Consider the following 15,793-nt stretch of genomic DNA (forward strand, 5'->3'; position numbering starts at 1 on the left):
GATTTCATATTTCAATATACATCCCATACATAGAGATAAAAATCATTCATATGGTGAACACCTGGTAACCGACATTAACAAGATGCATATAAGAATATCCCCTATCATTCCGGGAAATCCTTCGGACATGATAAAAACGAATTCGAAGTAATAAAGCATCCGGTACTTTGGATGGGGTTCGTTAGGCCCAATAGATCTATCTTTAGGATTCACGTCAATTAGTAGATCGGTTTACTAATTCTTAGGCTACCAAGAAAAAGGGGCATATTCGGCTTCGATCATTCACCCATATAATGTAGCTTCAATTACTTATGTCTATTTCGTAAAATATTTATAAAACTGCATGTATTCTCATCCCAAAATATTAGATTTTAAAAGTGGAACTATAACTCACTTTCACAGATTTTTACTTCGTCGGGAAGTAAGACTTGGCCACTGGTCGATTCAAGAACCTATAACAAATATGTACATATATATCAAAGTATGTTCAAAATATATTTACAACATTTTTAATACGTTTTACTATTTTAAGTTTATTAAGTCAGCTATCCTCGTTAGTAACCTATAACTAGTTGTCCACAGTTAGATGTACAGAAATAAATCGATATATATTATCTTGAATCAATCCACGACCCAGTGTATACACATCTCAGACTAGATCACAACTCAAAGTATATATATTTTTGGAATCAACCTCAACCCTGTATAGCTAACTCTAACATTACTGCATATAGAGTGTCTATGGTTGTTCTAAATAATATATATACATGGGTCGATATGATATATCAAAACATTTGCATACGTGTCTATGGTATCCCAAGATTACATAATATATTAGAATACATGTATAATACAATATAAGTTAGCTAGGATATGATTTGTATAGAATTGTTACAATATTTCCCGTAGCTACAACAATCAAAAAATATCCAATCTTGTTTTACCCATAACTTCTTCGTTTTAAATCTGTTTTGAGTGAATCAAATTGCTATGGTTTAATATTGAACTCTATTTTATAAATCTAAACAGAAAAGTATAGGTTTATAGTCAGAAATATAAGTTACAAGTCGTTTTTGTAAAGGTAGTCATTTCAGTCAAAAAAATGACGTCTAGATGACCATTTTAGAAAACATACTTCCACTTTGAGTTTAACCATGATTTTTGGATATAGTTTCATGTTCATAAGAAAAATAATTTTCCCAGAAGAACAACTTTTAAATCAAAGTTTAACATAGTTTTTAATTGACTAACCCAAAACAGCCCGCGGTGTTACTACGACGGCGTATATCCGGTTTTACGGTATTTTTCGTGTTTTCAGGTTTTAAATAATTAAGTTAGCATATCATATAGATATAGAACATGTGTTTAGTTGATTTTAAAAGTCAAGTTAGAAGGATTAACTTTTGTTTGCGAACAAGTTTAGAATTAACTAAACTATGTTCTAGTGATTTCAAGTTTAAACCTTCGAATAAGGTAGTTTTATATATATGAATCGAATGATGTTATGAACATAATTACTACCTTAGGTTTTGTGGATAAAACTACTGGAAATGAGAAAAATAGATCTAGCTTCAAAAGATCCTTGGATGGATTGAAAGTTCTTGAAGCAGAATCATGACATGAAAACAAGTTCAAGTAAGATTTCCACTCGAAATAAGATTGTTATAGTTATAGAAATTGAATCAAAGTTTGAATATGAGTATTACCTTGTATTAGAAATATATATTACTGTAAATAAGAAAGATTTCTTGAGGTTGGATGATCACTTTACAAGATTGGAAGTAAGCTAGCAAACTTGGAAGTATTCTTGATTTTATGAAACTAGAACTTATAGAATTTATGAAGAACACTTAGAACTTGAATATAGAACTTGAGAGAGATCAATTAGATGAAGAAAAATGAAGAATGAAAGTGTTTGTAGGTGTTTTTGGTCATTGGTATATGGATTAGATATAAAGGATGTGTAATTTTATTTACATGTAAATAAGTCATGAATGATTACTCATATTTTTGTAATTTTATGAGATATTTCATGCTAGTTGCCAAATGATGGTTCCCACATGTGTTAGGTGACTCACATGGGCTGCTAAGAGATGATCATTGGAGTGTATATACCAATAGTACATACATCTAAAAGCTGTGTATTGTACGAGTACGAATACGGGTGCATACGAGTAGAATTGTTGATGAAACTGAACGAGGATGTAATTATAAGCATTTTTATTAAGTAGAAGTATTTTGATAAGTTTCTTGAAGTCTTTCAAAAGTGTATGAATACATATTAAAACACTGCATGTAAATACATTTTAACTGAGTCGTTAAGTCATCGTTAGTCATTACATGTATATGTTGTTTTGAAACCTTTAGGTTAACGATCTTGTTAAATGTTATTAACCCATTGTTTATTATATCTAAAGAGATGTTAAATTGTTACATTATCATGATATTATGATATATAATATATCTTATTATGATATATATACAGTTAAATGTCGTTACAACAATAATCGTTACATATATGTCTCGTTTCGAAATCATTAAGTTAGTAGTCTTATTTTTACATATGTAGTTCATTGTTAATACACTTAATGATATATTTACTTATCATTTAACATAATTAAACAATTGTATCAATATCTTAATATGATTCATATGTACTTAGTAAGACGTTGTTATAACGATAATCGTTATATATATCGTTTTCGAGTTTCTTAATTTTATAGTCTCATTTTTATGTATATAACTCATTGCTAAAATACCTAATGAGATACTTACTTATCATAAAATCATGTTAACTATATATATAACCATATATATGTCATCATATAGTTTTTACAAGTTTTAACGTTCGTGAATCACCGGTCAACTTGGGTGGTCAAATGTCTATATGAAACCTATTTCAATTAATCAAGTCTTAACAAGTTTGATTGCTTAACATGTTGGAAACACTTAATCATGTAAATAACAATTTCATTTAATATATATATATATATATATATATATATATATATATATATATATATATATATATATATATATATATATATCAACATGGAAAAGTTCGGGTCACTACAATCTTGTCCCACCTGCCCGAGATAGGTATTCCACCATGTTAACGCGGTACCTGTGAAGATATGCGTAACGTACTTTACTTTGTCTTCTTCAGTACATTTACTTATGGCAAACACCAATTCAACCTTCTCGGTCCACCATTTCAATCTGATTGGACCCTCGGTTCCATCAAATTCCAAAGGTCTGCAGGCAGTGAATTCTTTGTAGGAGCATCCTACACGATTTATTGTGGAATTAGTTCCACTGCTAGAACCAGAATTATTGTTGTTATTTTGCATTGCGGCCTTCACGGCGGCTATGTTTGTAGCAAGGAAAATACGGAAGTCTTCCTCATTCATGTTCAAGTTCTGACGAGTCGTCGGCGCCATTTCCTTCAAAAATAGCCAAAAGAATTGAGTTAATCATATAGAATTTAAGAGTAGTCAATAGTATTTCGTAGCATAATATGAACTTATTTATAAAAGCTTTTTCTTCATATTAGCATTTTATAGTTTTAATTCGGGTAGTACCTGCCCGTTAAGTTCATACTTAGTAGCTATTATACAATTCAACTACTACGATTCTATATGAAAAACTTATTACAATAATATTTCGCGTTCAAACTTTTATACAATATTTTACAAACATAAAATACCACTATTATACATATAGGATGAAATATAGTACATAATAACTTGCTACTCGGCAGCTATAAAGGCAATTCTAGTTAGTACGCAAGCCGTTCAGTAAAAGAAATAAAGACACGTAATTCATAAGTCCAGAAACAAGTCATGCATTCTGGTTGTACTAATATTATTTCCCATCCTTGGTTATGTAGCAGATAACCATTATGACCGTTAGCTAGGCAGCATGTTGTAACATCGTCAAAAGGACGAGTTTTTCGTAATGCCCAACAGCCTCGTAACAATCTAAAAACCTTGTTTCTCACCTCAACTACCGAGTCCGTCACTTGTGGGAATGTTTTATCTAAAAGTTGCAACCCAATGTTCTTTTTCTCAATTTGATGAGAAGCGAACATTATTAACCCGTAAGCATAACATGCTTCTTTATGTTGCATGTTAGAAGCTCTTTCTAAAGAACGGAGTCCTATGTTGGGATATGTTGAGTCAAAATAGGTTCGTAACCCGTAGCGTAAAATTGCATCTGGGTTTCCCGCACTAAATGCCTTAAAGAAAACTTGGCGTAACTTAAAGTCTCCCCAATGTGATATACCCCATCTTTCAAAGGAAAGCCTTTTATATACTAAGGCATGCCTGGAATGTCTTTCAAACGTTTGACAAACTAATTTTGTCATAACTAATTGTGCTGATGAATTCTGCCCGACTCTCTACAAGATTTCATCAATCATATCTCCTGGTAGGTCTTCTAAAATTTTTGGTTGTCTATCCTTAACGTCCATTTTTGTTTTTATACTGTAAAATAAACAAGGATTAGATTCGTAAAAGGTTATTAACAAACAATACAAGCAATTTTTACATATAAAAAATACAAACACACTACAATACATATATTACACAGCATGATTACAACTCTTTATTCCTACTCACTCGTTTCTTCTTCTTCGGACTTAGTTCGTTTGGCTAATTTCCTAGGGATACTTGGTGATCCTCTAATATGAGCCGTCATTTTCACAAATGGTTTAGAAAAACCCGGTGGCCTAGATGTTCCCGGATTATTGTTAAAATCTAAGAAATACAGGCGTTTACGATATGTATAAAGTTCATCGGGGTTGTAATCAGGTTTCTCTATTTTGATACCTTTTCCCTTATTGTTTTCTTTTCCTTTTTCAAATTGGATTGAGGTAATTTCTATAACATCATCGGAATCCTCATCGGGATCCGATTCATCAGAAAATTGGTAATTTTCCCAATATTTTGTTTCCTCGGCGGAAACACCATTGACCATTATTAAGTTTGGTCCGTTGGTTGAGGATTTTCTTTTATTTAATCGTTTAACTATTGGTATTAATATTTCTTCCTCTGGAACCTCTTCTTCTTCCGGTTCCTCTTCTTCTGGTTCCTCCTCTTCTGGTTCCTCCTCTTCCGGTTCCTCCTCTTCTGGTTCCTCCTCGGGATTTTGTGAATCTTCCCAAAATATATTCGACTCTTCATTATTAATAGGTGAGTCGATGGGATTTGTACTAGAAGTAGACATCTATCACACAATATCAAACACGTTAAGAGATTAATATATCACATAATATTTACATGTTAATAATATATAGTTTCCAACAAAAAGTGTTAAGCAATCGTTTTAGAAGAAAACACGGTCAAATTCCAGACTCACTAATGCATCCTAACAACTCAGTAAGATACACTAATGCAAAATTCTGGTTCTCTAAGACCAATGCTCGGATACCAACTGAAATGTCCCGTTCATATTGATTATAAACGTTCCATATTAATTGATTTCGTTGCGAGGTTTTGACCTCTATATGAGATGTTTTTCAAAGACTGCATTCGTTTTTAAAACAAACCATAACCTTTATTTTATCGACAAGGTTAAAAAGTCACCACCTATATTATCCAGAAATGATAATCTAAAAATATCACACTTACACACTACCAATACATATTGGTTTACAATATTAATATGTTACAACAAAGTAAATCTCGAATGCTGTTTTAAACAATATTATACAAGCATGCTGACACCAAATCTTGTCCATATTTTAGCATGCAACAGCGGAAGCTCTTAATAATCACCTGAGAATAAACATGCTTTAAACGTCAACAAAAATGTTGGTGAGTTATAGGTTTAACCTATATATTTATCAAATCATAATAATAGACCACAAGATTTCATTTTTCAATAACATACAATCTGTATAAAAATCATTCATATGTTGAACACCTGGTAACCGACATTAATAAAATGCATATAGAATTTCCCCAAAACAGAAATCCATCTGTACTAATAACTCGAAGTACTAAAGCATACCATTTTCCAGTATGGGGGGAGTTAGGGCCCGTAGATCTACCTTTAGGATTCGCGTCAATTAGGGTGTCTGTTCCCTAATTCTTAGAATGTAATTTCAAGTACTTGTGTCTATTTTGTAAAACATTTACAAAGCTGCATGTATTCTCATCCCAAAAATATTAGATTTAAAAGTGGGACTATAACTCACTTTCACAGATTTTTACTTCGTCGGGAAGTAAGACTTGGCCACGGGTTGATTCACGAACCTATAACAAATATGTTCATATATATTAAAGTATGATCAAAATATAATTACAACATTTTTTATTACATTTTAATGATTTGAGTGTTTTAAGTCAGCAGTCCTCGTTAGTAACCTACAACTAGTTGTCCACAGTTAGATGTACAGAATTAAAGCAATATATTTTATCTTGAATCAATCCACGACCTCGTGTATACAAGCCTCAGGCTAGATCACAAATCAAAGTATATATAATATTTTGGAATCAACCTCAACCCTGTATAGTTAACTCCAACATTACTGCATATAGAGTGTCTATGGTTGTTCCCAAATATATATATATATATATGGGTCGATATGATATGTCAAAACATTGTATTCCTGTAAGATTACATAATATATGTTAGAATACATGTATAATACAAGTTAATTAAGTTAGGATTTGTATAGATTTGTTACAAATTTCACGTAGCTACAACAAGCAAAATTATACAATCTTGTTTTACCCATAACTTCTTCGTTTTAAATCCGTTTTGAGTGATTCAAATTGATATGGTTTCATATTGAACTTAAGTTTATGAATCTAAACAGAAAAAGTATAACTTTATAGTCAGAATTACAGGTTACAAGTCATTTTTGTAAAGGTATTCATTTCAGTCGAAAGAACGACGTCTAGATGACCATTTTGGAAAACATACTTTCACTTTGAGTTTAACCATGATTTTTGGATATAGTTTCATGTTCATAAGAAAAATCATTTTCCCAGAAGAACAACTTTTAAATCAAAGTTTATCAAAGTTTTTAATTAACTAACCCAAAACAGCCCGCGGTGTTACTACGACGGCATATATCCGGTTTTACGGTGTTTTTCATGCTTTCGGGTTTTAAATCATTAAGTTAGCATATCATATAGATATAGAACATGTGTTTAGTTGATTTTAAAATTCAAGTTAGAAGGATTAACTTTTGTTTGCGAACAAGTTTAGAATTAACTAAACTATGTTCTAGTGATTACAAGTTTAAACCTTCGAATAAGGTAGTTATATATATATGAATCGAATGATGTTATAAACATCATTACTACCTCAGGTTTAGTGGATAAACCTACTGAAAATGATAAAAATAGATCTAGCTTCAAAGGATCCTTGGATGGCTTGAAAGTTCTTGAAGTAGAATCATGACACGAAAACAAGTTCAAGTAAGATTTCCACTCAAAATAAGATTGTTAAAGTTATAGAAATTGAATCAAAGTTTGAATATGAGTATTACCTTATATTAGAAAGATATCTTACTGTAAATAAGAAAGATTTCTTGAGGTTGGATGATCACTCAAAGTGGATTTGCAAGATTGGAAGTAAGCTAGCAAACTTGGAAGTGTTGTTGGTGTGTTCTTGAGTAGTTGTTTTATAACTTGGTTTATATATGGATTTATGAACTAGATTGAGCTAGATTTTGATGAAGATGATGAAGAACACTTAGAAAAATGGAAGAGAATGTGAGAGAGAGTAGTTTGATGCATGTAAGTTGCAAAATGAAAGTGTTTGTGTACACTCTCATTCACGTGAATCTTGCTCCATCATATAGGCTCCATTAGTTTGTTATTTTGTGAGATATTTCATGCTAGATTTAAATGATGGTTCCAACATGGTTAGATGACTCACATGGGCTGCTAAGAGCTGATCATTAGAGTGTATATTCTAATAGTAAATACATTTAGAAGCTGAATATTGTACGAGTACAAATACGAGTGCATACGAGTAGAATTGTTGATGAAAAAGAAAGAGGATGTAATTGTAAGCATTTTTATTAAGTAGAAGTACTTTGATAAGTGTCTTGAAGTCTTTCAAAAGTGTATAAATACATATTAAAACACTACATGTATATACATTTTAACTGAGTCGTTAAGTCAGCGTTAGTCGTTACATGTAAGTGTTGTTTTGAAACCTTTAAGTTAACGATCTTGTTAAATGTTATTAACCCATTGTTTATTATATCTAATGAGATGTTAAATTATTATATTATCATGATAATATGATGTATTAATATATTTTAATGTGATATATATACATTTAAATGTCGTTACAATGATAATCGTTACATATATGTCTCGTTTCGAAACCCTTAAGTTAGTAGTCTTGTTTTTACATATGTAGTTCATTGTTAATACACTTAATGATATGTTTACTTATCATTTAACATATTTAAACATAGTGTAACAATATCTTAATATGATTCATATGTATTTAATAAGACGTTGTTATAACGATAATCGTTATATATATCGTTTCGAGTTTCTTAATTCAATAAACTCATTTTTATGTATACAATTCATTGTTAATATACCTAGTGAGATACTTTCTTATCATAATATCATGTTAACTATATATATATATATCCATATATATATATATATATATATATATATATATATATATATATATATATATATAACATCATATAATTTTTACAAGTTTTAACGTTCGTGAATCGCATGTCAACTTGGGTGGTCAATTGTCTACATGAAACTCATTTCAAATAATCAAGTCTTAACAAGTTTGATTGCTTAACATGTTGAAAACATTTAATCATGTAAAGATCAATTTCATTTAATATATAATTATATAAACATGGAAAAGTTCGGGTCACTACAAAGAAAACCCTAAGCTAGAAAGCTTGGATCTTTACAAGATTAAGAGACAATAACTTAGAAAGCTAAGATCTAGTAAAAGTAATGAGACCATAAGCTAAAAAGCTAAGATCTTTAACAAAATAATGAAACCCTAAGCTAGAAAGCTTGGATCTTTAATGTTCTTGAAGATCCTTAAAGCAAAAGATTAGATCTTCAAGTTACATGAAGATCATAAACACAATTTTTGATCTTTATAACAAAATAAAGAAATCATAAGCTAGAAAACCTAGATCTAACAAGTAAATGAGGATTCAAAGCTAGAAAGCTTGAATCTTTTATGTTCTTGAAGGATTCAAACCCAAGTTTGAATCTACAAGATATAACAAGATCAAAAAGCTAAAAAGCTAGATCCCTTAATGATGATGATGATGTCGACATTGAGAAGAGAAGAAGAAGAAGAAGAAAATTTAAAACTTACACTTTTTAGAGTGAGAAAGACTAGAGAGAAAATTAGAGAGTAAGTGTGTGTAAAATGTGAATGAGATTAAGTGTGAAATGGGTGAGATTTGTGTGGTATTTATAGAGTGGTGAGGTGGTGGGGAGGTGGTGATGCCGTGGGTTTGGGGGAGATAAGGGGGGGACAACTTTTGCTTTTTGGTTAATGGTTGTCTAAAGTTGGTGCTTATGTTGGGATCCCATGCAACAATTGTGATTATGGTTAATAAAAATGCTAGTATGTTCCCTCTAATAAATGGGCATTTGTCTTACATATAAATGGATCATAATCCATTAATAATTGGGCTAATTAAATAGTTCACTAGCTAGAGTAGGGTGAGCTAAAGTCCAACAAGGTAGAAAGTCCAACAAGACTAACTAGTAAGCATAAGTAAATTACTAAGCGTAATTAAGCATCCAAAAACCCAAGTAATTGTTATTAGAAAATGACAATTAGTATTACGTAGTCATAATATTCCGATTATGACCAAAGTTAAATGTGTACCAAGTACATAGCTCGTTTCAAACGTCAAATGACACCAACGGTCGTAAAAACATTCGAGGATCAAGTTAAGTGATTACACACTTAATAGCACGTTGTAAGATATTAACGAAAGTAATAAACATGAAATAAGATCCCAGAGCATCACATAGATCAGTACGCACAATTACGCAGTTTCGTGAAAACAACAAGCACAAAAGCAAGTCGAAAAAGCCGGGTCGTTACAAAAGACCCGCGGTTTCGCGGGTTTTATGAAATGATGATATTATAAGACAATCTTTAATCATGATAACACAAATAAACAATATAATATTTTGAAAGTTCAAATCTAAAAAAAATGATGTTCAAATCAAAGTAACGGACTTAATAACAACTCAATAATCAAATACACAATGTCATATAGTTGTTATATACTTATATATCACATAAAATATATAGTTACAAAGTATCTGCTTTAGAAAGTTAATTTTTTAGTTGTATTTCCTTGTTAAGATGTGTCACTTTGTATTCCAATTTAGATAATCATGTCTACAAATTAACATACATATCAGTATGTTTAATACCGACGAATTCTCAGAATTAAGAAATTAAAATCCTAATAATATGTATTTAAATCGAGTGGTGTAATAAAAGCATCTCACAAGTAGGTTTGAAATAATTTATTTAAGAATATTTCAATTAACACTTCATTATCACAAATAGTCCATGGTGACATTTCATGTGTGTTTTATAATTTCAGTGCAAATCAAGTTATATTTCAAACCCATTTGGGTTACAAACAGTTTTATAAACGTAAATAAGAAGCAACGTCTTTCATCTGATTTACCCACAAAAACATGAACATATCCTTTAAGTCTTTGTTGCTATAGTGATTAACTATCACACCCACTACGGGTAAATATCCAAATCGTCATTCATTATCTCAGGACCACAAAGCAAAATACGAAGTATTTTTTAGATATAATGAAACACTACAACTTATAATAATAGTAGAAGTAGTATTAGTATTGGTAAAGCTATTAAATCGTTTGTTTTTAGAACTAAATCTATACCCTAAACATTAAGTCCTAAAATCTAAACCCTAATCTAAACCCTAAACCCTAAACACAAAACCCTAAACCTAAACCCTAAAATCTAAACCCTATACCCTAAACCTAAACTCTAAACCCTAAATCTAAACTCTAACCCTAAGCCCTAAAATCTAAGCCCAAAAATCTAAACCCAAAACCCTAAACCCTAAAATCTAAACCATGTACCCTAAATCTAAACCCTAAACCCAAAATCTAAACCCTAAACCCTAAACCTTAAATCTAAACCCTAAACTCTAATCCCTAACCTAACCCCTAAAAAATCTAAACCCTAACCCTAATCCCTAAAATATAAATCATAAACCCTAGAATCTAAACCCTAAACCTAACCCCTAAATTCAAATCTAAACCCAAAACCCTACACCCTAGAATCTAAACCCTAACCCAAACCCTAAACCTAAACTCTAAACCCTACAATCTAAACCCAAAACTCTAAATCTAAACTTAAACCCTAACCTAAACCCTAAACGCTAAATCTAAACCCTAAACCTAACCTCTAAACCATACACCCTAAATCTAAACCCTAAAGCCTGAACCCTAACTCAACCCTGAAAACTCTAGCTCATAACCCTAAACCCTAAACCTAAACTCTAAACCCTACACCCTAACCTAACCCATAAAAAATCTAAACTTAAACCCTAAGCCCTAAAATATAAACCATAGACTCTAGAATTTAAACCCCAAAACCTAAATCTAAACCCAAAACCCTACACCCTAGAAACTAAACCCTAAACCATAACCTAAACTCTAAATCTAAACCTAAAACCCTAAACCTAAACTCTAAACCCTAAAAGCTAAACCCAAAACCCTAAATCTAAACCCTAAACCCTAAACGATAATTCTAAACCCTAAATGCTAAATCTAAACCCTAAACCTAAACCCTGAACCCTAACATAAACCCTAAAAACTCTAAACCCTAACCCTTAAACCTTAAGCCCTAAAATATAAACCCTAAACTCTAGAATCTAAACCTTAAACCCTAAACCCTAAACCCAAAACCTAAACCCTAGAATATAATCATCATACCTGATGTTATAGTCGATCCTATGAACCCTAAATTCATATGAAAAAAAAAAGGATAAATCAAATTCGACATACCTAAAATTCATGGTGAACAAATCGATTTCATAGAAGCAACAAATGAAAATAAACAAAACTGAAGGTTGAATGAATGTTTTAAACACTAAATCAGTAAATTGAATGTTTAACATGATTCGAAAGTGATTTTTCATATACCAATGGACTGTATAACCCTATCCAATTTGCGATTGTGATATGACTCGATCACCGATGTTGTTATGAATACGGCTAGAGAATTAATTCTTCAGATAGTGAAATAGATCAATCGCTGGATTATGCACAGGTCTCTTGATCATCACCCATGAAAATGAACCTGCACATTTTTATCTTCATTTAACATTAGTTATAAATTGTAATACTTTCATGCCTAATAATATAATATTATGCTAGAATTATACTTTAAATTGAATCAGGATACTCAAACGCATCACTAATCAAAATAGTATAACATCATACATCAAATCCATATCTCTACCCAAGGTTGGAGAATTCGGATCTCGGGGAGATCTCGCTTGGACTTTTTTAGAGAGATCTCGACATCTTGGAATAATCTCGAGGAGATCTCGGATGTTGATTTACGTTGACTTTATAGTTCTTTAATAAAAATATACATAAAAACATAAATATATGTATATGTATATACACTTTTACATGATTTTACAAAAATATCCGAGAAATGAGCGGGAAAATCTTAGAAATTACGAATTTTACAAGAAAATTTTACAAATTAGCAAGAAAATCCGATAAATCGTGGTTATGACTAAGTTTGACCCCATTGACCAAGAAATCTCGGGAGATAAACATCTCATCTCGGTTGCCTTCTAAAGACGAGATCTTGAGGGAGATCTCGGAGAGATCTCGAGGGAGATCTCGGAGAGATCTCGGGAGATTTACAACACTGTCTCTACCTTATTGAGCAAAATCGAAAAAATAAAACTAGTAATTAATAAAAATTCCATAATACAAAAAAACTGACCTAGAAGTCATATAACAAAAAAATCCATAAATCAAAGTGAAGGGAAAATCTGACCTTATCCATAAAGTATCATGGTTGAACACATTGGTTAAGGTCAACGTAGATTCAAAAAAGAAAAAAAAATCCAACTAATACCCAGCGACAAATTTTCAGCTAAAGATATACATATTATATACTGACCGACACTATTCTATACTTTCGATAAATATATACTTTTCAGATATATAAAATTCGAAAAAGATATACCATTTAAACATAGATTTACTTATCATGGTTTCCTCACCAAGAGTAGCAAAAGTCACTGTGAAACACAACAACCATTATTTGAAATAGAAATGAACATGCAGTCAATGCAACATGCCAAACATGAATCGTCACAACTTACCTATAGGCTTAATCTCAGCACCCTAACTGCATGTTTGAATGACATCGTCAAATGCAACTGCAACGTTTTTAGGTACACCATACTACGTCTTACCAGCACCCATATGCATATAATTCAAACTATGAAAATCGAGATCATCAACATGCCAAACAAACCAAGTAAACAATAGGTGAAGTAACATCACGTATTTACACTTTAATGGACTTTAGAAACGATCCTTTCGACCTTAAAACCCCTCTCATAGACTCTAGAGTATTGTTTAAATCCATTACCCGTTTCGACCCATTATTCAACCTGACCCATTTGGACCCATTTAAAAATTTGACCGTCTGAACCATGACACATTTTAACCCAAAATCGTTATGAGCAGTGTAACATCCTCAGATCGGGCCTAGATGTAAGATGACTATTTCGCCCTTAGGCATAATTGTGTGGTTATTTATGCTTTTATTTTAATTAAATGTTTAGTGTTATTTTATTATTTGGTTAAGACCAGTTTGTGACAAGGGTCACAGAACATGTTCGTTTATTTAATTTGGACTCCGTTAGGGCAGTCAAATTAAGTACGAAAGATATCAGTTAGTTATAACTGGTAAATACCCGTGTGTGATGGGGTATGTTATTTAACCCACATATATAAGCTTGTGACCAGCTCACTTCTTCCATTTTCTGGAAATTTCTCAAACACTCCGTACCTGAACTCACTCTCACACTTGAAACCCTAATTGTCTCAATCTTATTTTTGGATTTGAAATTGTGTTACAAAGCTTGTTCTTACTGATTTCGTGATTATCTCAAGGTAACAATCAATGATTTCAGTCTCAAATTGATGGATTTGTATGGTTTTAAGTAGGTTTTTTGTCAAAGTGGGTTTTATGTCAAATTGGTTGATTTTAATGTTGTTTGATGTGTAATATTTGTGGGTTTAAGCCCCTAATTGTTTTCCTAACATGTTGTGTAACGACCCTACTTTTTCCGTTATCTTTTACCGTTAATTATTTAACGACCGTTAATTGTTATTCGTGCCACGTCATTTCTATGACCTATATTATTATTTTTGTAATAATATATTAATTATTATGTGTTAAATGAATATTTGTATTCATATTTTAAGTTATGCGTTTCTACGTGTCGCGGATTTCTATCCGGCGAATCTTTTCGGTTTTCAAACCAACGGTTGAGCTTTTGGGATTTTTAAATCCTAATTATTTTAAATATGATATTTTAATTTCATACATTTATATATAGTGTTTATATATATTTTTCGTCGCGTATTTGTTATCTCTCCTATTATTTAATCGCGTAATCGTGTTTTCGCGTTTCGGGTTTCGTTCGGGCATTCGGGCCATACATTTATAAAATTTAGGCCATATGGGGCCCACCCCATACTTTTTTTGACCGAAAATGACAAGGGGAGGGGGTAGTTTTGCCAAACTTTGTAACTTGTGATACATGTTGATCAAAACTCCACACTACTTCTCATTTCAACCTAATTTTATTTTTTACAAACCCTCTCCTCTCCTCTCATCCTTGTCGTTGCCACCATCACTCAACATCATCATCATCTTTCAATTTTTGCCTTAAAGGTTTAGAGTTTTCTTCATAATCGGGTTCACCGCATCGTTCTTTACGCGCTCATATATTTCTTTTCTTGATTAGGGTATAAACCCTAACCCTAGATTTTCAATTTTTCATTTATTTTTCTGATTTTATATGTTATAATGATAGTATGATGCTTATATGTTATTGTATTGGTGATTGTATGCGTAGAAATGCTCGATTATATATGTTTTCGGTTTGATTGTTTTGGGACAGCGGTTTGATTGTTATTTTCTGTAAATATAAATGATATAAAAGTGAAATTAAAGTGTTTAGAGGAGTTCCTCTCATTAAGACATTAATTTTAGACTCCGGATTCATGTCATTTCGATTCCCGGAGCTCTAGATATGCTTAAAATGGTGTTTTGTTGAGATTAAATTGCGAAAACGAATTGGTACAGGTATGGTCCGACTTTGTGATCATCTTTGGAGTCTTTAGGGTGTACTAGTATGTTAGGATTGATTATGGGATGAACTTTCATGTTCGGGTCATCGAAATCCGAGCCACAGATCACCCGGTATGACTAAAACATGTTTTTGAACGGATTAAAGCTACAAGTTGATTTATGGCTGTAAGTCATGACTTGTTTGTTGTTCTTGGGGTGTTCTTGAGCACACTAATGTGTTGTGGGTTGGTTAGGAGAAGATATATATAAGACTCGCCGAAAACTGATTCCCGGGGCTCAAGTTATGACTCGATGAACTTTTAATTAAAACTTATGGTTATTAATTATGACTTATGATATAAATAATGAATTTCATTATTAATAAATTACTTATGATATAAAAAGTAATTATTTAATTTAA

The sequence above is a fragment of the Rutidosis leptorrhynchoides genome, chromosome 2 (assembly GCF_046630445.1).
Source record: "Rutidosis leptorrhynchoides isolate AG116_Rl617_1_P2 chromosome 2, CSIRO_AGI_Rlap_v1, whole genome shotgun sequence".
NCBI classification, from domain to species: Eukaryota; Viridiplantae; Streptophyta; class Magnoliopsida; order Asterales; family Asteraceae; genus Rutidosis; species Rutidosis leptorrhynchoides.